The sequence below is a fragment of the Stegostoma tigrinum genome, chromosome 8 (assembly GCF_030684315.1).
Source record: "Stegostoma tigrinum isolate sSteTig4 chromosome 8, sSteTig4.hap1, whole genome shotgun sequence".
NCBI lineage: Eukaryota > Metazoa > Chordata > Chondrichthyes > Orectolobiformes > Stegostomatidae > Stegostoma > Stegostoma tigrinum.
This window is the reverse complement of record NC_081361.1, coordinates 89,987,521-90,014,376: the sequence shown is the minus strand read 5'-3', so window position 1 is coordinate 90,014,376 and position 26,856 is coordinate 89,987,521. Positions and strand designations below refer to the sequence as shown.

The window sequence follows — 26,856 nt, the reverse complement described above, 5'->3', positions numbered from 1 at the left end:
TGGGGTGGGTCAATGCACAAATGGATAATAAAGAGGAGGTGAAAGGGCAGAGAATGGTCAAAGTGATATAAAGTTGAACACAATTTCTGAGTATCAAGATCATGAGGAAATCTGAAAATGACTGTGTGCCCATTTTCCAGCCAACTTTACAGCAAACAAAAAATGGGAGCAACACACACTAATTTCCACCCCCTATATTTTAAGGCCAGTGTACCCCCGAGGAACAACTGTTACTCCTCCACTGACAAGAGACCAGGAGAGCCCATGACCTTCAGACAGCTGGTTACCTGGAGGTGGACCTGAGTAGTGCTCAGAAATTCTTGAAGTTCACCATGGCAATTTAAAACTAAGAGGAACAGAAGTTCACAAAACTAAAGAGAAAGAAACAGGATCCAAAAAAACAGCTATAACCTCTGAAGCAATCCAGATATATGTATTTGGATTTGTCACATTACTTGGCAAAACTGGTTGGCTGCTGCTTCATAATTTATATAGTGAGCAGGAGTCATTTATAGCCTCATAAACTTAACCGCTCCAATGTATATCACTAAATTAGTATAATTTCTAACATCTTGTCGGCATTGGCTAAAATTATTTTCATTATGGAAGGTTCCTAATGTCTAGGTTGTGTCATAAATTAATAGAATACATTTTTTTCTGCGATTGTTCCATTGAGGTAGGCCGATGTTACTGTCCTCAGTACAACAAATGTAACATTTATAGATTGTGTTCCTGCTTCTTATAAATCTTTACTTTTGTTGTAATGCAGTCAAGTTTCTCTTTCAAACAAATTGGATGTGACACAAAACAGCACCAGTTAAAGTTGAAGTAACTCAGTATAAACAACATGACAGAGCAAATAGTCTTCAATAAAGACAACTTACGTTCACATATTATCTCAATGTGTTTCACAAAATGAATTACTCATGAATAGCAACGTCTGTCATGTGAGAATATTTCTTCATCTGAAGCTTATGTCAGAAAGTCTGGAAACTTTTAACAATGGAGCTCTTTACTTCAGTGTCACATGGCAAGGTTAACTGCAGAGAATCTTTGGTAGCCCCTCAACAAGCGTTAAATGCATTCATTCATTTCAGAAGTAAATTTAGTGAATCCCAGATGCTCCTCGTTGACTCTAAATTCAAGCAAGCAAATGTTACAACCACTACTTGTTGCTTGTAGCCTGTAGTGATCTGCAGTGAGGCCACTTGCAGATCCAATTTTCTTGAGTGCATCTGGTGTCGGATGTGTTTTTAGGCAAACCAACCTTGTGGTGGGGGCCCCTTATTTCCATTGTGGAGGATTACTTAGAATATACAATATGGGAACAGACTGTTCAGCTTAGCCAGTCCACGCACGTGTTTATGCTCAATGTCAGGCTCACTCTGTCTTTTCTCATCGAAACCTATATTGGCATCAGCCTCTACTCCTTTCTCCCTCACACAATTATCTAACCTTCCCTTAAATATTATTCACTTCAATCACTGCCTGTCATTCCACATTCCCACCCTTCCCTGACTAAAGAGGTTTTTAACCGAATTCAGTATTTGGTTTTTTTTGTGATTAACTAATGTGGATGGCTTTCCTGTTTTGCTCATCTCCTCAAGTTTAAACACAATCTGTAATTTTTTAAGGTCTGTATTTGATCAGCCCCTAAGCCTCCCCATCACAAGAGAAAGGAAACATAGGGCAGAATATTGCGGGCCTAAAGACGAGAATGATAATGGATTGATTGTAGGCCAGAGCACCTCCATTTTTCTTGCCTCGGTAGGAAGGCCCAAACACCACCTTCCTTCTCCCCTGCCATTTGAGGTTCTTAAGAGGTCAACAACTTTCTTTAATTCAATCACAGGATGAGAGTGTCACTGCCAGACCATATTTATTGCCCATCCCTAATTGCCCAGAGGGCAGTTAAGAGTCAACCACATGGCTTTGGGTCTGGAGTTACTATTGGGCCAGACCAGGTAAGGATGGCAGTTTGCGTCCCTAAATGACATTAGTGAACCAGATGGGTTTTTTTCCAACCATCGGCAATAGAGACATGGTCATCATTAGCCTTTAAATCCCAGGCTTTTAAAAAATTATTGAATTTAAATTCCACCATCTGCCATGGCAAGATTTGAAACCAGGCCCCAAAACATTTCTGAAGAAGGGTCTCGACCCGAAACATCAACCTTCCTGCTCCTTTGAAGCTGCTTGGCCTGCTGTGTTCATCCAGCTCTACACCATGTTACCCCAAAACATTAGTTGGGTTTCTAGATTAACAGTATAGTGATACTACCACTACAGCTATCACCTCTCCTTCATCTTCTCCAGCTTACAGTTATTTTAGCTCCAGACAGGACAAGAAAGAATCAGCTTACCCTGGTGCAGGCAGGCTGTCTGTCCTTACGGGCTCTTTCCTAATCTGTACTAATCTGTGGGCAATTGAGGGAACAGGCCGATAGCAGAGTTTTGGCTGCTGAGTGCTCATTAGCCCCTCCAGGTCCCTTTGTCACTGCAAGCCCCTTAGAACTGTTTGCTGTGCGCAGTCAATGGGGGCATGTAGACCAAAAAGAAGAAAACCCTTGCTACAATCTTTCTCAATTTCTTTATTGGTAACCCCCAATCCCAAACATTGCATAAAGTCTCTATTGTCTAATTCAGTTGTAGGCAGTGCATGACCATTTGTTTGGCCTAGCACTGACAACACGGTGGAGTAGTTCCTGCACCTCCCAGTCGCGAACCATTTTAACTCCCCCTCCCATTCCTTAGACGACATGTCCATCATGGGCATCCTGCAGTGCCACAATGATGCCACCTGAAGGTTGCAGGAACAGCAACTCATATTCCGCTTGGGAACCCTGCAGCCCAATGGCATCAATGTGGACTTCACAAGCTTCAAAATCTCCCCCTCTCCCACTGCATCCCAAAACCAGCCCAGCTCGTCCCCGCCTGCCTAACCTGTTCTTCCTCTCACCTATCCCCTCCTCCCACCTAAAGCTGCACCTCCATTTCCCATCTACTAACCTCATCCCACCTCCTTGACCTGTCCGTCCTCCCCAGACTGACCTATCCCATCCCCAACTCCCCACCTATACTCTCCTCTCTATCCATCTTCGGTCCGCCTCCCCCTCTCTCCCTATTTATTTAAGAACCCTCTCCCCATCCCCCTCTCTGATGAAGGGTCTAGGCCCGAAACGTCAGCTTTTGTGCTCCTGAGATGCTGCTTGGCCTGCTGTGTTCATCCAGCCCCATATTTTGTTATCCTGAGTACAGGTAGTAGTAAGTTTTTGGTGGTACAGACCTCATTGGGCCAAAGGGCCTCTTCACTTCTGTATGCTTTTTTGAGTCACCTTCAGGTGCCTGTTAAGAGTGTTCAACACAGAGATAAAAGGTCACTTTCAAGAACTTGACTGTTACTTCTATGGTGTGAGCATCTTGAGTGGGATAGAACAGCCTTGACCGATACCCAACCTGGTCTGACTTAGTTATTTAAGAAATAGCTTTTATCTTTTTCATTGACATCACCCATTCATCTGTAGATGCTCCCACTTGTTGTTCCAATTCTGTGGAAGTGGCTCATAACCCCACACCACTTTCTTTTTTAATAGCGGCTGAGCTGTGATTGGTCATCCAGGGGTAAATTGCACACTTACAAAAATGGTCCCAGAAACTGCTCAAGGAAGAATGATGAATCTCTGGGACCTACAGTGTGGATACAGGCCCTTCAGCCCATCAATTCCACTGTAACCCTTAGAGCATCCCAACCAAACCTATTCCCTCTAGTTTACACATCCCTGAACACTATGGACAATTTAGCATGACCAATCCACCTAGCCTGCACATCTTTGGACTGTGGAAGGAATCCAGGGCACCTGAAATAAGCCACACAGACACAGGAAGGATGTGCAAACTCCACAGAGACAGTTTCCCAACAGTGGAATCAAGCTCAGGTCCCTGCCTCTGTGAGGCAGCAGTGCTAACCACTGAACCAACATCAATGTCTCTGGAACCGGAAACATTATTAGTTTCCTTCCTCCATTCATCCCCAGGAGTGGGCCAAGATGCTCCCTAGAGACAAATCCTCTGACAATTAACTAGAGACAAATGAAACAACCAACTCTTGTAAGTCATCTTAATCCCTGTTTGTTTGGACCAATTCTCTAGTTTCGGGTGTAATTTGAAGATTTGGAGTGGAGGGTATAGGGCCTCTGGTGGTGCAGTGGTAAAGTCTTTACGTCTGGTCGTGTCACAACTCTGACCAGACTGGATTTGAAACAAAAAGCAGACCTGGAGTAGGCCTCCATTACACACTACCAGAGTGAACCCCAGGAGTTCCTTTGTTACCAGTGTGGAAGTCCAGCATCTATCACTGAGGTTACCATCAAGTAAATATCCACAAACCAAGAAACAATTTGCACATCTCCCCATCACCTTCTGCCCCACTTGTTCTCATAAATTTCAATGGTGAAGTTATTGTCGCTTGATTGCTGACTTTGCTTAATAGTTGCAGAATTGTGTTAAGGAAAAGTTTTAGGATGTTGCACTGTAAATGATATTGAACTGGTACATCCCTGAGGGGTTACTCATGTTAACTTGGAGGATAAGCTGCTTTGTAAGGCGAGGAGCGTTCCAAAACACAACTAGGGTAAAAATTGTCTTAACTGCTAACTCAAAGCAGGTGAGAGCAAATTGCAAGCGTCCAGTTGGGTCTATAATCTAAACCGTACTTTACCTGCATTGTATAATTCCAAGAGTTTGAGCATGCCGGTGTGTAACCTGGTTTCACAGTCTAATTGCTATGCCATGCTGAGGTCCACTATCAGCTAATTTTATCATAGGTAGCTAGATTTTGAGGTCATTCAGAAGCCTGAGGAAAATACCAGGCCCCTTTTTTAAACGTTGACTCCTAAGGTTAATTAGAAATGATTTTACATTGCTGGAGGCCTTACTCTGTGGACTATAAATCACTGGCTGTCTGTCCTTTTTTTAAACATTGACTTTAAGTGTGGTACAGATGTTTGTCTATGCAGCATGACAGGTATGTCACAAATTGATACAGCTGGATTAGAATGACGTCTAGTCGCTGACGAATACAATGAGAGGTATGGGCATATGAAAACAACCAAAAACCTAGCTCATTGACTTGCTCTTGAGATGGAGATTGGACACAACCTAGCCTTACAAAGCAGCTTATCCTCCAAGTCGTGAGTAACCCCTCAGGGATGTACCTTGTGCAACACTGTCTGAAGCTACAGGGTATAATGTCAGTGCGTTTGTGAAGCATAATCAGCTCTCTGTCCAGTGGTGAATACTTGTCAACACCATGTTTGATCATTGTACAACTCAAAGAGTTTGAATGATACAGTGCCCTTCACAACTTTAGAATGTTCTAAACCCCACTTGACAGATGATGAGATATTTTTGAGGCATAGCCAGTGTTGTTACAAATTGTGCACAAGTGAGATCCCAACAAATAGCAGTTTGATCATGAGTGATGCTGGTGGAGGGTTGAATAGTGGCCAAGATGCCACGGAGAACATCCATGCACTTCTTTGAAATGGTGACATGGGGCTGATGCAGGATGGCTGACAACTTAGTTTAACAACTGATTGGAAAGAGGTCACCTCTAACATTGCTGCACAACATTAGAGCGTCAGACTATATTTTTAGATTAGATTAGATTCCCTACAGTGTGGAAACAGGCCCTTCAGCCCATCATGTCCACACCGCCCCTTGAAGCATCCCACCCAGACCCATCCCCCTATAACTCACACACCCCTGAACGCTACAGGCAATTTAGCATGGCCAATCCACCTAGCCTGCGCATCTTTGGACTGTGGGAGATAACCGGAGCACCCGGAAAAAACCCACGCAGACAAGGGGAGAATGTGCAAACTCCACACAGACAGTTACCCGAGGCTGGAATTGAACCCGGGTCCCTGGCGCTGTGCGGCTGCAGTGCTAACCACTGAGTCACTGTGCCGCCCCTCAATTTGTGCTTGACTCTGTTAGAGACCAGACCAGCCTCCCCCAACATAGTTTATGCAGATAGCCTCGATTCTAACTTTTAATTTCTTTTAAAGGCAAACGTAACGCACTGTGTTGAAGGTATGTTTCGATTGGTCCACCGCTAAGCTTTAATCAGAACATACTTTAATCTAACGCAGTTAAAATGCAACAAAACAAATAATTGGTTTAATTTCATTCAATTGTAATACATAACAAAGCAATGTATTATTTAATCATTAATCATCAGATGTTCCAATAAAGGCAGCATCCCACAAAACATCCTTTGGCAAAATGCAATGCAGCAAAACAGTCATTATTCTCATGTGTAGCACAGTGTGGAGCTGGAGAAACACAGCAGGTCAGGCAGCATCCGAGAAACATGCTAGTTGACGTTTTGGGCTGAGACCCTTCTGGTGCTGTTGCTCTCCAGTCTAGTAAAAATAAACCCTGAAAAGAAACAATCTACCCCTTCTGATTTCCGTCCGAAAAACTCTCAGTTGAAGCCTTCAATCTAGCAGCAGAGAGAGACCTGGTCATTCGCTCCAACAGTTAACTATAAAAATAAACTGAAAGCAAAACCAAAGTTGTCAAGTTTGTATGAGCTTGACCTCACCGTGATCATTTTTAAAAATAACACCCATGGGGAAATCCAGAGCAATTTATAATCTGTTTGCTGGGAGGAGACACCACTGTGACAAAGCCACACTGCAAGAGAAGTAGGACAGAATGCATTTCTTATTGGCACAGTCCTGACCTGAAACGCCAACTTTCCTGCTCCTCTGAGGCTGCCTAACCTGCTGTGTTCCTCCAGCTCTACTCTGTGTTGACTCTAACTCCAGCATCTGCAGTTCTTGCTATCTCACAGTGTCATTACATGTCTCTGAAGTGAACTTGGTCCTTCTCTCAGAGTACTACTGAGTTATGGAGAAGATCTGAAGGCTTTTCTTTATTGATCATATAACTAGTCAGTGAGGATTGTGTGCATCCCCTCAATGTGTTCCTCAGTCAAATGAGTAACTCGAGTAAAGCCTAGGGTGAGCCCTGTTGCCCGCTGGAACACCCGGATCATCTGCAGAGCAGAGTGTGTCATGACCACTCTGACATCACTGGTTAAGAGGCTGTTGGATTCTCTGGAGTACCTGCCAATCTGAAAAGATTGAAAAGATTTCCAAGAAAAGCTGCTCTCACCTTAAGAATTGTTGATTTCTTGCATCCAGCCACAATTTCTTTACTTTCTCCCTCCTTGCTACATGTTGAGATATTCCCTCCTAAGGAAATGGCCTCCTGATTAAAGGTGTACACTTATGCCCCAAGAGAACTGAGCTGCTTACACCAGAAGGGACTGTTTCCAGTTCATTAGTACATGGTCCGGTCCTAGTTTTGTACAAACTACGCTTGTATTCAGCACAGTTAAATGATGCTTTCAAAAGGCTGACATTGAACATTTGTTAAGCAGCCCTAAAGGTTTCTTAAAAGGACGTTGTTCATGATGCAGATAAAAGGGGTTACAGAGAAAAAGAACTTTTCTTCAGAGGAAGAAATATATTTGACAGCATGAAAAGAAACAACCTGATGTAACCAAAGTAAGAACAACAAGTGAACTGACAATGATTTAAGAAATTATGGAGCAGATCAATACTCCAGGATATAAAATCTTGTGGAATTGTTTTCTTGTTCTGTCCTACAAATTTTAGCTGATACTTTCCTTCCTTTTTATTGAATGCATTTCTTTGTAGACCAGCAGTTTTTTTGCAGAAATAAGTATGAAGGGTAATCTAATTTAGCACACCACAACCTTCTCAAGAGTCATTAGGGATGGGCAATAAATGCTGGATTAACCAACAACCAAATAGAGGAATATAACTAATTCAGTTATTTCAAGAAATTTGATTGTGTGAGAAGAAAGAAACTTCTCTGTTCTGCTGGCAGAGCCCAGAGTAAAGGTTCAGCTATTCCAGAGTGATATTAGGAAGTACTTCTTCACGCAAGGTTAAACCATAAATCTGAAATTAGGAATTTAGGAATATGCTATTCAGCCCACTGATCATGAAATTCTTGCCTCACAAGTATGATTGAACTGAGGGATGAAATGAAAATTTTGCAAGTGACATTAATCAGTTTCATTTAGGCGTAGGTATTAAGAAATACAAAGCAGAATTTGGAGTTGAGTTACAGACCAGACATGATCTAACTGAATGACATAACAGACTTGAGGAGCTGAATGACCCAGTCTGGTTTCTATTCCTGACACTATATTGGGGATCGTTTCAACTAGTAATACATTCCTTAAGAGAATTCAGGGAACTCACTATGAATACCAACAGAATCCCGAGTATCTCCTTAAATATTAAATATCTTCCCAAGTGCTCCCAGTAAATATCCCTGAAATGCTAGTACACTCATGGGTACCCCTTTCAAATATTATTACCCACTTGGGTACCAACCTCAAATATCAATGCACGTTTGTGCACACCCATTAAATATCAATCCTCTATTAGGTATCCCTTTCAAATATCAGTGCACCGTATTTATAGGCAAGTCCAGTTGAGTATCTGGTCAATGGTAGCCCCTAGAATGTTGATATTGATCTCCTTCCTAGTGGTGTATTTGTTGGCAGGGGTGAATTTAATGGGTTGGACTCAACCACCCGCTCACCCCCACCCCAGGAAGAGCAGTGGACAGTTGTCAGCAACGTGTCCAACGTTCCCTGAAGGTGACAACGCAGGTCAATAGGGTAGTCAAGAAGGCATATGGCATGCTTTCCTTCATTGGGCGGGGTATCGAGTACAAGAGTTGGCAGGTCATGTTACAGTTGTATAGGACTTTGGTTCGGCCACATTTGGAGTACTGTGTGTAGTTCTGGTCGCCACATTACCAAAAGGATGTGGATGCTTTGGAGAGGGTGCAGAGGAGGTTCACCAGGATGTTGCCTGGTATGGAGGATGCTAGCTATGAAGAGAGGTTGAATAGATTAGGATTATTTTCACTAGAAAGATGGAGATTGAGGGGGGACCTGATTGAGGTCTACAAAATCATGAGGTGTATAGACAAGGTGGATAGCAAAAAGCTTTTTCCCAGAGTGGGGGACTCCGTTACGAGGGGTCATGAGTTAAAAGTGAGAGGAGGAAAGTTTAAGGGAGATATGCGTGGAAAGTTCTTTACGCAGAGGGTGGTGGGTGCCTGGAACGCGTTGCCAGCGGAGGTGGCAGACGCAGACACGTTAGCGTCTTTTAAGATATATTTGGACAGGTACATGGACGGACAGGGAGCAAATGGACACAGACCGTTAGAAAATAGAACATAGAACATAGAACAGTACAGCACAGAACAGGCCCTTCAGCCCACAATGTTGTGCCGACCATTGATCCTCATGTATGCACCCTCAAATTTCTGTGACCATATTCATGTCCAGCAGTTTCTTAAATGTCCCCAATGACCTTGCTTCCACAACTGCTGCTGGCAACGCATTCCATGCTCTCACAACTCTCTGTGTAATGACAGGTTAGACAGTGGATCTTGATCGGCGCAGGCTTGGAGGGCCGAAGGGCCTGCTCCTGTACTGTAGGTTTCTTTGTTTGTTTGTTTGTGTCCAGTGAAGAACCTTATGGAGGCAGTTAATGGTCATTGAAGCCATGATCATCTCCCCAGTGGTGCTGTCACTCGGTAGGACAGGATCACCTGCCTTACTGGGGGTGGGGTGGGGGGGGTTGTTGGAGGTGCTGAGAGGGGGAGGTTGTCCTTCATCCCAGGAAAAGCCTGCCAATGTCCTCTTAAAGTTGCCAGATTGGCTTAAGTGGGGGGCCTTCCTGAAAAATGGCAAAGCAGAGGTCTCACCAGTTCCTTGGTTCGTGACCAAGGCATCAACGCCTTTACGAGATCCCATGGCCAGATATATATGGTGTACTTTATAAAGGGTAAAGATCCACTGCAGAGGGTGCAGAGAAGGATGATACCAGAAATGATTTCGCGCACGTATCAGGAAAGAATTGACAGTCTGGGTCACTTCTGCCTTGAAAAGTGAGGCTGGGAGTGATCGACTAAAGGGCTTTAAAATTATGAAAGATTTTGACAGTGACCAGACAGGGAGGAGAGCACACCTAGAGGCTGACCATAGAAGACAGACATCTGGAAATCTATTACGGAATTTGGGAGAAATTCCTTTATCCAGATTGTGGTGAGAATGTGAAACTCACTACCACAGAGAGTTGTAAAACAAACATTACCAATGCTACTGACAGAAATCCAGATAAGTCTACAAGGGAAGACAGAATAGGTGCTTCGTCTGGTACATTTACAAAATCAGAGAAATTCAGAATTGTGAGTATTTAGATAAGCAAACATGGAAGGGAGGCTTGAATGAAGCATTCATGCTGACATGGGTTGTGGTACATAGTCTGGGTAGCTGGCTGGATTGGATTTGTGATAACAAGGTGTAGAGCTGAATGAACATAGCAGGCCAAGCAGCATCTTAGGAGCAGGAAAGCTGACGTTTCAGGCCTAGATCTAGGATTCTCTAGCATCTGCAATTCCTGTTACGTCTGGATTGGATTTGTTCTATTTTCTGGGGACAGGAGATACCTGGATAATTTTCCACATCATTGTGTTAATGCCAGTGTTGAGCGATTGGGGATTGAAGGTCCAACTGACAAGAATGGAACCCGGGCAGAAGTCGGGTGGGATTCTATTTTCTGACGCACTCTCTGTGTGCACACATCAGCACTTCCCACCAAACCCTCTCCAAGCTCCTCTCTGTTCTGGCCTCCACTCCTACCCTTTCTAACATTATTTCTAAGAACTGGCTGCCCACTCCCAACTACCTAAGACCATAAGACTTAAGATCAAAAGTAAGCCATTCAGCCCATTGAATCTGTTCTGCTGTTCAATGAGTTTTGACTGATCTGAGAATCCTCAGCTGCACTTTCCAGCCTTTTCCCCATAATCCTCGAATCCCTTACTGATTAAAAAATTGTCTCCCTTTACTTAAAGACACAGTCTGCACAGGCCCTCTGCTGTAAAGAATGGCATAAAATCACTGCTCTCTGGGAAGAAATTCCTCCTCATCTGTGTCATAGCTGGATGACCCCTTACTCTGAGATTATGGCCTCTGATTCCAGACTTCCACCAGGAAAACAATCTCTCCACATATATCTTATATTATGGGGTATGGGCACAGTAATACTGGGGTCAACTGAATCTTTAACAAAATCAATTGATTCTTAGTTATTTATTAAGCATGGCAGGTGAGTTGTCTATTCAACAAACCTCCCTCACCCCCAGTATTATGGAGATCAGCTAGGGTGCGGGTGAGAATATAGAATCAGTATTAGAATTAGGTTTTATTATCTTAATATTATTTTATTATACAGGAATACAGTGAAAAATGTACAATCTTGCCACGCACATGGAGTTTGCACATTCTCCCCCCTTCCCTGTGTCTGCGTGAGTTCCCTCTGGGTGCCTGGTTTCCTCCCACAATTCAAAGATGTGCAGGTTGGATAGATTGGCCATGCTAAATTGCCCTTAGTGCTCAGGGATGCATAGATTAGGTGGGTTACAAGGAGATGGGTCTGGGTGAGATGCTCTGAGGCTTGGTGTAGACTCGTTGGGCCAACGGGCCTGTTTCCACGCTGTAGGGGTTCTAAAGGTTTACACGGTGCTATCTTAGGTACAAAATACCTAGGCACCAATCTTAGGTAATAAAATAGATTTGGTATAAAAATAGTCAAATAAAGAGAAAAACTGAAAGTTCTACTTCATAGCATAAATTACGAAGATAAAGAAATAATGTTAAAAGATAAACCTTACAAAGTTTCTATAGCTGTGGGCTTTCCATGCCTGGTCTCACTCTTGCCACATTCCCAGGCTTGGGGTCTGTGACAGGCCGACTGCACTAGGCACCAATCGACTGGCTAACTCCCCCAGGTGCCCAGCCCACTGTCACTCCAGCCCTGCGGCCACGGGCCACCCTGCTCAGTTCGGGCTCGCTGACAGCTGGCTGTCCTACTCCACACCAACTCGCAGACTGCTGGCCATCTCACAATGTGGTGGCTTGGGCACTCACCCTATCTTAAGCGCTTCTCCCCACTGAACATTCACCTGGCCGTCAGGCACATAAGATCCAGCACCAGGGCCTGTCGTCTGCAGAGGATGCATTTGTAATGCAGGTTGAGCATCGGCCTGCAAATCCTTCCAATGCATGAATGGCGGGTTGTTAGAGCAGGTGGGGCTCTGCGTCAGCCATACTCGATATGGATTAGTACCCCTCAAGCTACAGCTGCTGGCTACAGGCTGGTGACCTGTTCCAGGCTGTGGAAACAGAAATAAGTGCATACTTTTCTTGTCTCAAACAGCCCCACATGTGAGAAAAGACCAAAGATCAGCAACAGCCTGAAACTGCAACTTGACAATAATGACATGAGCCGTCTGCAAATAGTTTTGTAACTCCTTTAAAAAGAGCTCAGCAGTTATTTCCAAATCTAGTACAATTGCGTATTTGCAAATGCAATTCCTATGGATGTGATCTGAAACTAGCCAGCGACAGGAGCTGCTGGGGAGACCAGCTTAGCTCCTTCACCTAATGGCAGTCAAATCTCATCGCAGTCTGTCTCACTTGGCATTTTGTGACTTAAACATAATATCCAGGACCCAGACAGTAAAAAGTACCAATGCAAGCAGTGTGACTGTAACAGGGATTGACATCTAGGTGCAAATGTTGGCTATTGATTAACAGGAAAGAAACAGAGAGGGGCATGGAAATCAATCTTTCACAACTATCACCAGTAGATTAATGTGTGACAGCCAGGCATACCCAAAGCTCGAGGGCCTGAATGGCCTATTCCTGTTCCTATGTTAGTTCGCAATTTGCATAATTTCAATCCTGTAATAGGAGATGAATCCAGCCTGTAGCCACAGAGAGGACAAAGCTACAAATTGGCCCCAATCCTTATCCTCATCAACAACTTGGAAGACTGTAGGCAGGATGACTCAGTTGGGTGCAGTGGCCAAGTGGGAAGGTGTTGGTCTTGTAAGTCAAAGATCGTGGATTTAATCCCTAGCAACACTTACATAGGAATATAGGAATAGAAGGAGGCCATTCAGCCCCTCAGGCTTGTTTTGTATTCAATTACATCTTGGCTGACCTGTGGCCTGACTCCATATACCTGCTTTTGGCCCATAACCCTTAGTACCTTTGCTTAACAAAGATCTATCTACCTCAGATTGCAGATCTCTCCAGAATGAACCCTTTGTGAGGCAGGCTTAGCTGGAGGTGAGAAACCTGCAGCATACAGGTCATATCACAACCAGCTGCAGGGTATTGGATCCTCCTAACGCAATGTGCGGCAACCACACTGAATGTTTTGAAGCAGCTTCGGTGGGTCATATGCCAACTGTACAGGGGATGCATGGAACCTGGAACCAATTCTCCACTGGCGCCTTCCACAGGGATCGGATCTGCAACCCTTTCTTTCCCCAAGGGATGGAGCTGCCACTTTCAGAGAGGACATCATGGCCTGTTCATGCCTATATGCCCTTCCTACCACCGAGAGCAATATCAAAGCCTTCGCACAGGGCATTGTCCCAAACATGCCTCAGCTTGCCAATATCTTCATCTGTGAGAACTATGTCACAAAAATGTGTACTAACTTCTCAAGACTGCACGCCTGTGCTTTATTGCAGAAGGAAGATAATTTAAAAGCATTTTTTTAGTACGATTTAGTAAATTATTCATTGTGAGCTGGCTCGCAAATGGATATTAATTTTAAATCCCTGCATTAATGAGAATGTTTTTGCAATGAATTCAGCTCAGTTGCTGCGGATTAGTGCTGTCTTTGTGTAGTATCAATTATAGTCAAAGTGCTGTGCAAATTCCTGCTTGCTGTTTTCCTGTGCAGCTGCATTTTATAAGGTTTCCATCTCATCAACACTCCAAAAAAAATGAACTTATTATCGCCACCTGATCAAGTTAATAAGCACCTCAAACTTGGATCTGGACTCGCCCCGTGACACAAGTTACTCCAGCACAGCTCAACTTAAGCCTGCGCCCGCTGTGTGTCGACAGCACTGCAGGATCATAAAGTGATAGTGCAGAGGCTGGATGAATCCAGGGTTCAATACAAATGAGATTGTCAAACAGAATTAGCAGCAAAAACATCGCACACAAAGCGATGTTGCAGTTTCTCTTTTAGAAGGAAGTGATTTTTTTTAAAGAAAAAAACCTCCTACCCTTGATCGTTCAGCACAACTGAATGTTTGCTCTATCTGCTGAAAATGGATTTTGCAACTCACTGCAAGGCATTAAGGTTGTGTAGGCTGTGAGAAATGATTCATGAACACTTGGTCAAATAGGTTCTCCCCAACCAGTGATTATTCAAAGCAAGTGCTTGTTTTTATTTGGTTCAAGTTGAGAAGTAGTGGTAAAGGCACGCTAACTAAGCACCTTAAGCCTGAATTGTTTCCCATCCAACAGAAGGAATTATCCATGTTTCCTTCTTTTTTGAGTGCTAAAGTTAATACAGTCGGAATGTGCTTTATGATGTTTAATGTGCTAGGTTAGCTTTTTAAGCACTCACTGTGGTATGTAACTTCTAATTTTTCTCTTATATATTTTTGACCTTGTCATCACTTCAACTGTGTCTCAGTTTCTGTAATCTAAGATGATCCGAATAAAAGCTTTTTATTGTCTGTTTGGACCTGATCCACCTTAAAAGCAAGATTCTAATGGGTTCTATGGCACTCACTTAGCTATAATTTATCTAGGGTAAATGGTCATAGAAGTTTTTTTTTTCTTAATATTAAAATGGCTAAAGAAACCTTTGAACTGCCAGTTAACTAAATGAAAGACTGCAGCTCTATAGACTTTATGTCAGTGTTAGAAGAGATGTTTAATTCCTGAGTCTGCACAGACTGCCTCTCTAAGCCATTGTTTTTTTCATTATAACTCTCTGTCTGCAAAGAGTCAATGGGTTCTCATTCAGTTCCTTTTCATACACTTTCTGCAGAATGTCTTATTCGTGAGATTGCTCCAATATTGTCAGTGCCAAGCAGAACATGGGTTTGCCAGCTGAGAGCCTTGACACTAAATGCCTGCATGCTTGACCCACAGTGCCCCCTTTTAGAGTGACACCACTTCTCATTTGGACCCTGAGATAGAGCACAAGGAGTTGGTGTAGGGGACTGTATGTGGGAGGGAGAGGGCTGGTCAAACAGACTGTCCTGAAACAAACTATGAATTCTGGAGGCACAGAGTTGTGCATCATGTCAACACTTTTCGCCCAACTCGTCCATGTTGGCCAGATATCCTAAATTAATCCAGTCCTATTTGCCAGAATTTGGTCCATATTCCTCTAAACCCTTCCGATTAATTTACCCATCCAGATGCCTTTTAAATGGTGTAATTATACCAGCATCCACCACTTCCTCTGGCAGCACATTCCATACATGCACCACCCTTCGTGTGAAAAAGTTGCCCCTTAGGTCCCTTTTAAACCCTTCCCCTCTCAAATTAAACCTATGTCATCTAGTATTGGGATCCTCTAACCTGGGGAAAAAAGACCTTGGCTATTTATCGAATCCCCACAATGTGAAAGCAGGCATTCAGCCCGTTGAACCCATGCTGACCACTGAAGATCATCCCACCCAGACCCATAACCCCTACTTATCCCTGTAACCCTGCACTTCCCATGGCCAATCCACCCAACCTGCACATCTTTCGGCTGTGGGAGGAAGCGGATGCAAAAACAGGGAAAATGTGCAACCTCCACACAGACAGTCACCCAAGGGTGGAATTAAACCCCGGTCCCTGGCATTGTGAGGCACCAGCTCTAACCACTGAGCCACCATGTTGCCCTAACCATGCCCGTCATGATTTTATGAGCCTCTGTAAGGTCACCCCTCTGCCTCTGACACTCCAGGGAAAATTGCCCCAGCCTGTTCATCTCTACCTACAGCTCAAACTCTCCAACCCCGACAAGACCCTTGTAAATTTTTTCTATACTCTTTCAGGTTTAACAGCGTCTTTCTCATAGTAAGGAGGTCAGAATTGAATGCAGTATTCCAAAAGTGGCCTCACCAATGTCCTATGTGGCTACAACATGACATCCCAACTCCTATGCTCAATACACTGACCAACAAAGCAAGTGTACCAAACACCATCTTCGCTCGCCTAATCTAAGAAAGAAAAGGTGCGTAGTTGGGATGAGGCATTGACGGAGGAACCCTCAGTACATGTAATTGTGATCCTCAGTACCTGTGAGATAAAGCAATGTTCAACGAGTACCAATCTGCATTCTGATAGCGAAGACTTTCCTGCTGAGAACAAACATGCCAATGAAAAAGCATCAAAGCGTTGTTAAGCTTTACATGAAATCTAAAAATCTCTGCATGTTGATGTAAACGTGACTAATGATAGAGACTTGGAGTCAAAAGTTACAAATTGTTCCTATTGTGGTACATGTTAGAAATATGTGAGAAATCTAACAAGAACGTATACTTTATCTTAGTAGTTCAGGAAGATTTACTAGACCAAACATTTACTGCCAAAAATCTGAATCAATATCATGTTTTGTTCTGGAATAATGACAGAACTTTGTGCCTTCATAGCACATGCATGCATTCTTCCAGCAGAGGTTTATGACCTGTTGTTTTATGGTCCTCATTAGCCTGTGGAAAGGAACTACTTTTCACCACTGAAAAGCTTGAGACCCTCATTTGGTCTGCATTGCTGAGCCTGTCACGTCAGAGGGACAGAAGCTGCCAACTAACCTTGTACAAAAACTCAACATCCCTTATTTGACTGAACCTTCGCCTGATTCAATGTCACCTTCAACACTGGCAGGCATTAAATGAGAGCTTTATGGTAATACAGTACTTGTGGCTTTTAGAACAATTTATTTAAGCTATACTTAAGCTCTGCATCTAATCAACATCTTTTCTTAAAAAAAATCAGCATTCATTAATACAGTGTAATAGCACTGCACTGTATTGCACCACTGCCAAAAGGGGGAATGGATTTCCCCTACATACAGTCAAACAAGATGATCTCTGCAGGTTTCTTGGCCTATTGCCACATCGGCCAGACATTCTTATTTGCTGTTTTCATATGTCTGCCAGCTCAGAGCAACACCCAATTTTGATTCTCAGTACAGCCAGGCATTACTGTACCTGCCTAGTTTTGCATGTTCCATTCATGATGATTTGACAAAGTAAATCCTACATTACTGTTGTTGGACCCTCGCCATGTACTATAGCAACTGGAGGCATTTCGATAGACCATTCTATACAATTGCAAGTTTGTTGCGACATAGCCTGCACATTAATAAAACCCAGCAATGCCACAATAAAGGGCGCAGGCGATGCAAAAATGCTAATTAATTCTGGTGATGGCAAACAGTAAGGTGAATAACATCGAGAAATTATATTCTTTGGGGACCATTTGAGAGTGTTACATTGGAAGGAGGGGCCACATTGCAAAGTCTGCTTGTGCCTGCTGTTACTATTACAAAGCACATAGACATCTGTTTTTCTGATAATATTAATTGCCCATTACTCAGAGTGCTCCAAGATAATCACAGAACATCATAATTACGAGACTCCAATATATGTGGTCCTCAATATGCACTTCTTGCAGCAACTGGTAAACTGCCAGAAGATATTGTGCCCACTCACAGACAGCTGCTTGACAGATACAGCAATGACATTATTCCACTCCTTTGGTCATAGATTATAACAAAACCATCCTTTAATTCAGCCCCAAAATACATTGGAACATTGCAGAATGTAAAATAATTGAAATCGTATAGCTCCAGTAGTATGTGGTGTAACTAGAATTGAATAGTTGATTGATTTAACCGATAAACCAATGTGACATGGTTCATTAACTCACAGTGCAGGCTTGGTGACCAGAAATGATGACAGATAATATTATCTCTCTCTGTTTATTTGCTGTATATAAACTGCATTCCATATCCAAGATCTTTACCTAACATTAAAACCAAAGAATAGTAATGCATGAAAGGAGGTTATTTAATCCATCCCACTGATTTCAGATTTGAAAAAGCAAACTGGTTAGTCCCACATTCCTGCCCTTTTCCCAAAGCTCTGGAAATGAGGACCCTTCAAGTTTTTCCCTCAGTTCCTGTCTGATGTTGCTATTACTTCTGCCTCGACCAAACCTCTGCGTGACTGGCAGCAGTTTCTCTTTATGTACTCTTTTAATATTCTTCTTGAATTTGAACACCTCTGAAAATTTTGTCTATTGTTTTCTGCTCTGAGGAGAACAACCTCAGTTTCTCCAGCCTCAGTGGGGCAACATGGTGGCTCAGTGGTTAGCAGTGCTGCCTCACAGCGCCAGGGACCCAGGGTCAATTCCAACTTGGGGTGATGGACTGTGTGGAGTTTGCACATTCTCCTGGTGTCTGTGTGGGTTTCCTCCGGGTGCTCTGGATTCCCCCCATGGAACAAAGATGTGCAGGCTAGGTGGATTGGCCATGAGAAATAGCCTACAGTGTTCAGGGATGTGTAGATTAGCTGAGTTATGGGGGGATTGGCATGGGTGGGATGCTCTGAGGGGCTGTGTGGACTTGTTGGGCTGAAGGGCCTGTTTCCACTCTGTAGGGATTCTGTAATCTATGATGATGATAAAGGTTGGTGCCCAAAACTGAACACAATACTGCAGCTGTTGGAACACCAGTGTTTTCAGAGGTTCAGCTCTAATTTTTTCTTGTTTTGGCACACTATGCCTCCAATGATAAAGCTGAGCATTACATATGCTTACAGCCTTCTTAATCTCAACTGTCATTTTTGAAGATTCTTGCACTGTCTCTGGCTGACTCCAGGCCAAATTTTCCAAGGTGTGGTAATCATAGTCAGAATGCCACTTTTCTCCCAGCCTTTTTTTTATGTTAAGAGCTCCACTCTGATTTGGACAGGAGATTCCGATTGTGGATCTGATAGAGATCCAGTAGAACTGCACCTTCGATCACATCTGATCCTTCACGTACAGGATATTTAGGGAAGTCAAGCTACAACCCTTTTTTTCACAGGAGCAGTTGCTGTGTTCTCTGTGATTTATTTGATTCTTTCGTGCAATGGAGATGTCACTGGCTGGACCAGTGTTTATTGCCCATCCCAGGGGGGCAGTTAAGAGTCAACCATTTTGCTGTGCATCAGGAGTCACATGTAGGCCTGACCAGGTGAGAGTAGCAGATTTCCTTCCCTAAAGGACATTGGTGAACCAGATGAATTTTTCCAACAATCAACAATGGTTTCATGGTCATTGTTCAGCTCCTAATTCCAGAATTATTGAATTGAAATTCTGCCAGCTGCCACAGCAGGATTCGAACTCATGTCATCAGAACATTACTAGAGCCTCTAGATTAATTGTCCAGCAATAACACCACTAGGTCATCGTCTCCCTTATTTAAATGTCCAGCAGGTCTTTTCTCCTTTCACCTGGCACCATGGTGCTGTACACACATGGCATCCAGGTGCTGTACTCATATAGCACCTTGTCCACCTGGCACCATATTCACTAGGCACCCCAACCACCTGCTGCTGTGGCACCTTTCTTAACCTGGCACTCTAACCTGCCATTTATCCAACATTCTAACCCTTTCTCAGCAGCTGTCAAAAGTGGCCGTCTATGTTTCTGGACCTGATGAACTGGTCATTCACTCCATTTCTGTTAATATCTGTCTTACTGTGTACAACACAGCCATAGTAAAATCACAATATAATTCATTTTATGAAAAACCTTCTGAATATTCCTAAGAAATATAATAAAGTGTATAATGGATGTAACTTTCTTGTAACAGTTAAATAAGGGAGGCTCTATGAAGCAATAGGTAATGATCCCACTTCTGAGCCACAAATTGGTGTTTCAGGTCTGACCCTGGAAAGGTGTATTTGTAATGTGACCAAAACAAGTTGAGAATCAGCTTGTAAATCCTTCCATATATACCAATGGCAGGTGGTAACAATGGGAGAGATTCCAGATCTACCAGCTGATTGAAAGCAATAGGAGTCTCTACAATCACTGTACTTAGCTCCAGAGTAAAACAGAAATGAGAATCTGTGCATTGTTGTTGCAACTTGGACTCCTTTGGATGCTAGTTGGCGCAGTTGACCAGATCTCTGCTTTTAAGTCAGATTGGTGCCAATCAAAATGTGTGTAATTCCCTTTTGTGGCTAACGTGTGTTTGGGACCTGGTCCCTTTCCCCACCCATGGTGGAGATCACGACACTTTCATTTATACCTCCCTCTTGGGCAGAGAAATGAAGAAAATCAAAAATGCACCAGTTAACGTCCCACTTTCTTAGAATATCTCCAAGTGCTTCTGTTTGTTTAGATGATGGGACATCACCGGCAAGACTGGCATTTATTGACCATTGTAATTACCCCCGGGAAGGTGTGGATGAGCTGACTTCTTGCACCTTAGTTATTCGTCTGATGTAGGTATATTCATAGTGCATCTTGACCGGAAATTTCAGGAATTGGACAATGAGACATATGTAAATAAAAGGTGACTTGGTAATGGGATACCAGCCTCTGTAGAGTTATTTCAGTGACAATGAGAAAAAGCAATACACCACCGAAGAAATTTGCTTGTAACAGTTATCTTTGAGTTCATAGAATCCCTGCAGTGTAGAAACAGGTGATTCAGCCCATTGAGTTCACACCGTCTCTCTGAAGAGCATCCCACCCTGATCCACTATCCTACTCTATCCCTGTAACTCTGCATGTTCCTGTGGTGAACCGACCTACCCTGCACAATATGGGACAGTTTAGCATGGCCCATCCACCTCACCTGCATATTTCAGGACAGTGGGAAGGAACCAGAGCACCTAGAGGAAGTCCACCCAGACACAGGGAGAATGTGTGAACTCTGCACATGCGGTCACCTGAGGCTGGAATCAAACCTGGGTCCCTGGCATTGTGAGGCAGCAGTGCTAGCCACTGAGCCACCGTGCCACCCACATTTGGGGTTGACACTTCTGGTATCATGCTGTTATTCCGGAAGCTTGCCTCATTCAATCCTGCTGTCAAAGACTGGGCCCAGTAGGTGGATTGAATGCATTACTTTTTCTGGGAAAATGACACTGGGGCAGATAAAAAGCAATGAGTAATTCTCCTGACCACTTGTAGACCTGCAGCTTTTTCAGTTATTAGGAGGCTTATGATTCCCTGAGGCACCAGAACTAAAACTTTTCAAGAGTTGATGGATTTAGTTAAGGAGTATTATGACCCTTTACCTCTCATCCTGAAACATAGAACATAGAACAGTACAGCACAGTACAGGCCCTATTATCCTAATCTAGGATCAAACTAATCTGGACAAGCGTATGGACGTACATGGAATAGTGTAGGTTAGATGGGCTTGAGATCGGTATGACAGGTCAGCACAACATCGAGGGCCGAAGGGCCTGTACTGTGCTGTAATATTCTATGTTCTATGTTCTAACCTGTGTATCCTACATTTTACTATCCTCCATGGGCCTATCCAAGAGTCGCTTAAAAATCTCTAAAGTATCTGACTCCACTGCCACTTCCGGCAGCACATTTCACACGCCCATCACTCTCTGTGTGAAGAACCCACCTCTGACATCTCCCCTATAACTTCCTCCAATCACCTCAAAATTATGCCCTCTCATAATAGTCATTTCCACCCTGGGAAAAAGTCTCTGATTATCCACATCTATGTCTCTCATCATCTTGTACACCTCTATCAAGTCACCTCTCATCCTTCTTCACTCCAGTGAAAAAAGCCCTAGCTCCCTCAACCTTTCCTCGTTAGACCTGCCCTCCAGCCCAGGCAACATCCTGGTAAATCTGCTCTGTACCATCTCTGAAGCTTCTGCATCTTTCCTATAATGAGGTGACCAGAACTGAACACAATATTCCAAGTGTGGTCTAACCAGAGTTGTATAGAGCTGCAGCACAACCTCACAGCTCTTAAACTCAATTCCCCAGTCAATGACAGCCAAGTAATTCTGAGGCACTATCGGCTTCATCTGGAAGATCAAAAATCAGGGCAATCCGTGTTGGTTTTTTGACAAGGTTAAAATGAATCACAGGGGCATATGACTTTGATTTAACCCTTAATGTGATGCTGGGAGACTTGCTGGTAAGTGGGATTAATGATGTAATCTTGCAAAAGCAGGCACTAGAACTGGCTTTGTCATTAGAAAATGCAGCAAGTGGAGCGAGTGAGTTGCAGGGTATGTCAATGGAAAGACACACCCTCAGCAGGCCACCTGAACTTGGGGAGAAAACACTCTGAGTGAAGCCAGTTGCATAACTTCACTCAGGACATATCCTGAACAGAGGGACTCTTGATCAAGCCACAGCAAAACCCAAAACAAAGCCATGCCTTGGCCGAATGGTTCATACTTTCTTCAGTGTCTGGGCCAGCAAGCCATTGTTGTTGCTGTGGGTGTGCAGACTTGAGACAGCAGGAGAGTCTCAGTAAACCTAATTGGAGTAAGAGAACACACAGGCTGGTATCCAGGAGAGTATACACCCTGGAAAATCCACCTACATTGGTTTGGAACAATTAAATTGCTTAGCAACATCCAAATCAGAGCCAATCAAAACAAATGTCTGGCTAAACAGTCACCCGGCCGTAATGGACTTGATACTGGCATGATTGTATCAGAGATTGCAAAACTAGACTATAACAAAATTCTGTCTGGGCTCCAATCCTTAAGCTTGCACAAGATCTCGGCTAGGCTGAGAGCCTATACCAGGTACCCTTCACAGATTAAGGGTACAATTTCAATTCTGGTCCCTTATGAGAACCAGCTGGTTCAATTACCATTGATTGTAGGAAAAGGCCCAAGTCCAAACCTATCGGGGTAGAATTAGATCACCTAGACTGGCTCGATATTTTTTAATTAGAAAGTGGCTGCCTGAGTGTAGTCCTAATGAAATACCCAGAAGTTTCTCAGGAAGGTCCAGAGGCTATCAAAGGAGCCAAGGCCACTTTGTATGTTGACCAGGAAGCACTTCCAAGATTCTGCAAGACCTGCCCAGTGCCATTTGCGTCACGTGCAAAAGTAGAGACAGAGATCAGACAGCCTGGAATGTGAAGGAATCATCAAACCACTCCAGCTTGGAGAATGGGCAGCACCGGTCTGACCAATTGTGAAGCCCAACAGTTTGGTTTGCCTTGTGGGGATTTTAAACACACGGTAACTGCTTCTTCCAACTGGATAAATACTCAATCACTCACATAGGGAATTTATACGCAAAGCTGGTGGAGTCAGGGGGACGGGGACGGTGGCGGGCGGGGGGGGGGGGTCCTTCAGGAAGTGGACATGAACAATGCATGCCTGCAATTGGCGGTGAGGTGAGGATTCCCAGAAATATGCTTCAATCCATACTCACAAGACTTTGTACCAATATACGTGACTGCCATTTGGGGTCTCTGATATCTTTCAGTGGACGATGGAGAATCTTTTACAAGTCTACCCCATGTCACGCTTTATCTGGATGATGTGCTAATAGCAGGAAGGACCAATAAAGAGCACTTACAGAACTTTGACATAGTCCTTAGACATTTATCAAAGGTGGGCGTGTGCCTTTGAAGGGAAAAATGTGTGTTCCAGGCATCCCAAGTAATTTACTTGGGCTACAGAGTCAACAACACACACTGGAAGATAAGGTGAGGGCGACCAAAGATGGCCAAGCTACCTCCTCTGTACTGGAGCTTAGGCCTTTCCTTGAATTGGTGAATTGTTATGGAACGTTCATATGTAACCCGGCCTCCAACATGACACCCTTACGTCTGGTATTGGAAAAGGGTTCATGGTCAAATAGCTAAGATGTGGCCTTTAGGGAAGTAAAGAAGCAGCTATCATCATCTAAAGAGTTAGCAAGTGATGATCCCCAGTGAGTTCTGGTGCTGAAATGCCATGCTTACCCATACGGTTTTGGATTAGTGTTGGATCAGAGATGGAGAGGAATGTCCAATAGGGTATATCTTTAATGGTGCTTCCAGCAGAAGAATCAGACCTGGTTTTAAACTTTCTCGGTACCCATCTGGTCACCGCTGACAATATCAGATTGTGGATGCAAAAGGATCTGCTCCTGGCAAAACCAAAACAGCTGACGATGATGGGGAAAGCAAAAGGGCCATACCAGCCAGATTTGAAACTTTTCTGGACCCAGCGAAACCAGATCCCCATAGAACAGTGTAAGAGGGACTGATCTGAGTAAAAGATACCACCAGATACTGGGTCATCCAGATATGTCCAAAGTGAAGAGGTTGGAGAGAAATTATGTCTGGTGGCCGGGATTGGATGGAGACAAAGCTGTGTTGGTGAGGCAGTGCCCAGAGTACCAAGAAGGATAACAATTACTGCCAGCAACTCCTCCACATGCATGGCACTGGCTGGATAAACCCTGGACTCGATTACACATCGACTATACCTGCCCTTTCCTGGGCTTAACCTTCTCAGTAATTGTAGATGTCCACTCATACTGGCTGGACGTCCATAGAGTTCACTTGTCAGATACGGGGACGACAATAGAAAAGCTGCGAGCATCTTTTGCAATACACGGGTTCCAGGGACTGTTGGTCACAGGCAATGGACCATCATGTGCCAGCAGGAGGTTTGAGTATACCCTAAAGTGGAATGGCATTCAGCACATAAGGACAGCTCCATACCATCCATTGTCCAATGGTCTGGCGGAAAGAACAGTTCAAGCTTTGAAGGCATTCTGAAAGAAAAAGCCTACAGCTTCGCTCGATACCAAACGCACATTTCCTGTTTGATTAAAGGACCATCCCTCATGCAACTACAGGGATAGCTCCAGCAGTGTTGCTAATGCGGAGGAGACTCCACACCAGGCTAAATTCTGGGACTTGGTGGTGGTGGAGATGGGGTGTGTGTGGGGTTGGGGGAGGTGGGGTGGCATGAAATAGCATCAGGAATGCCAATGCCAGACACAAGACTCCTTTAAGCAAGAGAGACAGTTTACTTCAGGGAATGAAGTTTGGTGCCAAAACCATGGAAATGGCCCTGCAGGGGCAAGGTTCAGGTAGTTAAGGTGGTCCTGATAAAGCTTATGGATCACATAAAAACTGTAACCTCGTAAATGGGGCAGGATGAGAACATGCCCAGTTCCTCAGAATAGCTGGGAAGGCTGTTGGAACTCTTGGTTTCTCCGCCTCTGTTTAGCACTGAAGAAACCTCTGAGTTTGAAATGGACACAGTAGGTATCACAGCCTCGTGTTTTTGCCTCATGAAGAAGAAGGCAGATTTCTTCTGACACTCCGGGTGCAAAAGGCACTCTACGGTCTGTATCTAAGGCTGTGTTGAAGGAACCAGATCCAGTGCAAAGTGCCCCAGGAGAGGCTGCAAGAGAAAGGACAGGCTTTCATCCCCAGAATCAGAAGCAGAGGGATGTAGTGATTGTAATGAGGTCAGCCAGGTGAACCTCATCGATTACAAGTCCCCAGATTGGGGCTATTTACCTGGTCCAATCAGGGAGCCCTCGCTGACAGATGTAAATATGAGTGTCAGAGTTTCTGTTCACTCTTAGAGCTGTCGCTGACGAAGCCGAACCAGTGTAATGTATTATTCATGTGTAAATAAAAGGGCACTTGGTGATGGGGTACTGCCCTCTGTGGAGCTATTTCAGGAAGCGGTGGTGATGTTCCCATGTATCTGACACTCTTTTCTGCCTGGGTGGCACAATTGACACGTTTTGGAGATGTTGCAATGAATCTGGTACAAATTTTAGTCATAGTGCCTTGTTCATGGAATGAGTGAATGTTTAAGATGGTAGATTGGTGCTGATCAAGCGGTTGCTTTGGCCTAGAAGGTGCTGAGATCTTAGGTAGTGTTAAATCAGTTTAAATGGTGTGAATTTGGAAGTATTATTTAAAAAGTAATATTTTGCAGGCAAATACTTCCCATATTTATGAAAAATTTATTTTTATGGCCTTCATATTTAGCATGGTAACATTTATATACATGTAGCAAATTTGAAATGTCTATGTTTCTAAACACAAACTTTTACGATTATGGCATTGAATCTATAATCCAGTTAAATTGACTCCATTTTCAGGCAATGCACCTAAAATTGACTGTGTTCTGACATTTTTTATAAGGACCTATTTCCTAGGACCAGGTGTGGTTGTGAGATTTTTAATATCTATCCTTCACCACACATTGGCACAGAGCTGCAGCTGGATCGCATTTTACAGCTGCACATCATGGTGCCAAAGTACATCACAAGTGGAAAGCCTGGCAGACGTTTAAAGGTTTTTTTCCTCTCATTTTTTGGCTTGGTTCTACCAATTGTTTACGGTCAAATCGTTACATTCAACTAACAGGTCAGTTTGGCCTCATAATCCCGCTGGGGCCTCTCTCTTATTCATTCTTTCATCCTTTTTTTCCAAAGGTGTTGCGATGCATTTTTTGTGAGGACGCAATTGTCCTTCAGTCTCTCGCTAAATGCTCCTTATTTATGCAGGAGCCTTGACAGTGAATGTTGATTATAGAAGACTAGCTTACCCTCACTGAGCAGTTGTATTTACTCAAATTAGCAACGTGCTCTGAATCAACATGATCTTAGCAGCCACTATAGTGCAGTTATGCAGGGCACTGTACAGCTAATCATGTGCCACCAATTACATGAGACCAGGGCCCTGTGTGCTCTCTCAGGTTGGCATAAAAGATCCTGAGCCATTATTTCAAAAGAGATCCCCTGGCATTTTGCTTGGTGCCCTGGCTTACATTTCTTCCTCAATTGACATGACTACAACATTACCTGGCTGTTTCCCTTAATTCTGAATGTGGGCCACACACATCATGTGCTGTGGATACTGGAAATCAGAAATAAAGACTGGAAGTGCT

General features: G+C 43.7%; 1 protein-coding gene across 2 annotated transcripts in view; it reads right to left on the bottom strand.

Annotated features, from left to right (window-relative positions):
- The window catches only part of LOC125456512 (uncharacterized), a 405,052-nt gene that overhangs the window by 363,794 nt on the left and 14,402 nt on the right, over window positions 1-26,856 (bottom strand). The window contains exon 1 of one of the 2 annotated variants that reach the window (XM_048539688.2): window positions 7,183-7,285. The exons of the other annotated variant lie outside the window; for it this stretch is intronic. The gene's annotated coding sequence lies outside the window, so the exon portion shown is untranslated. Of the gene's footprint in view, window positions 1-7,182; window positions 7,286-26,856 lie in introns of those variants that run through there. 2 annotated transcript variants of the gene reach the window in all.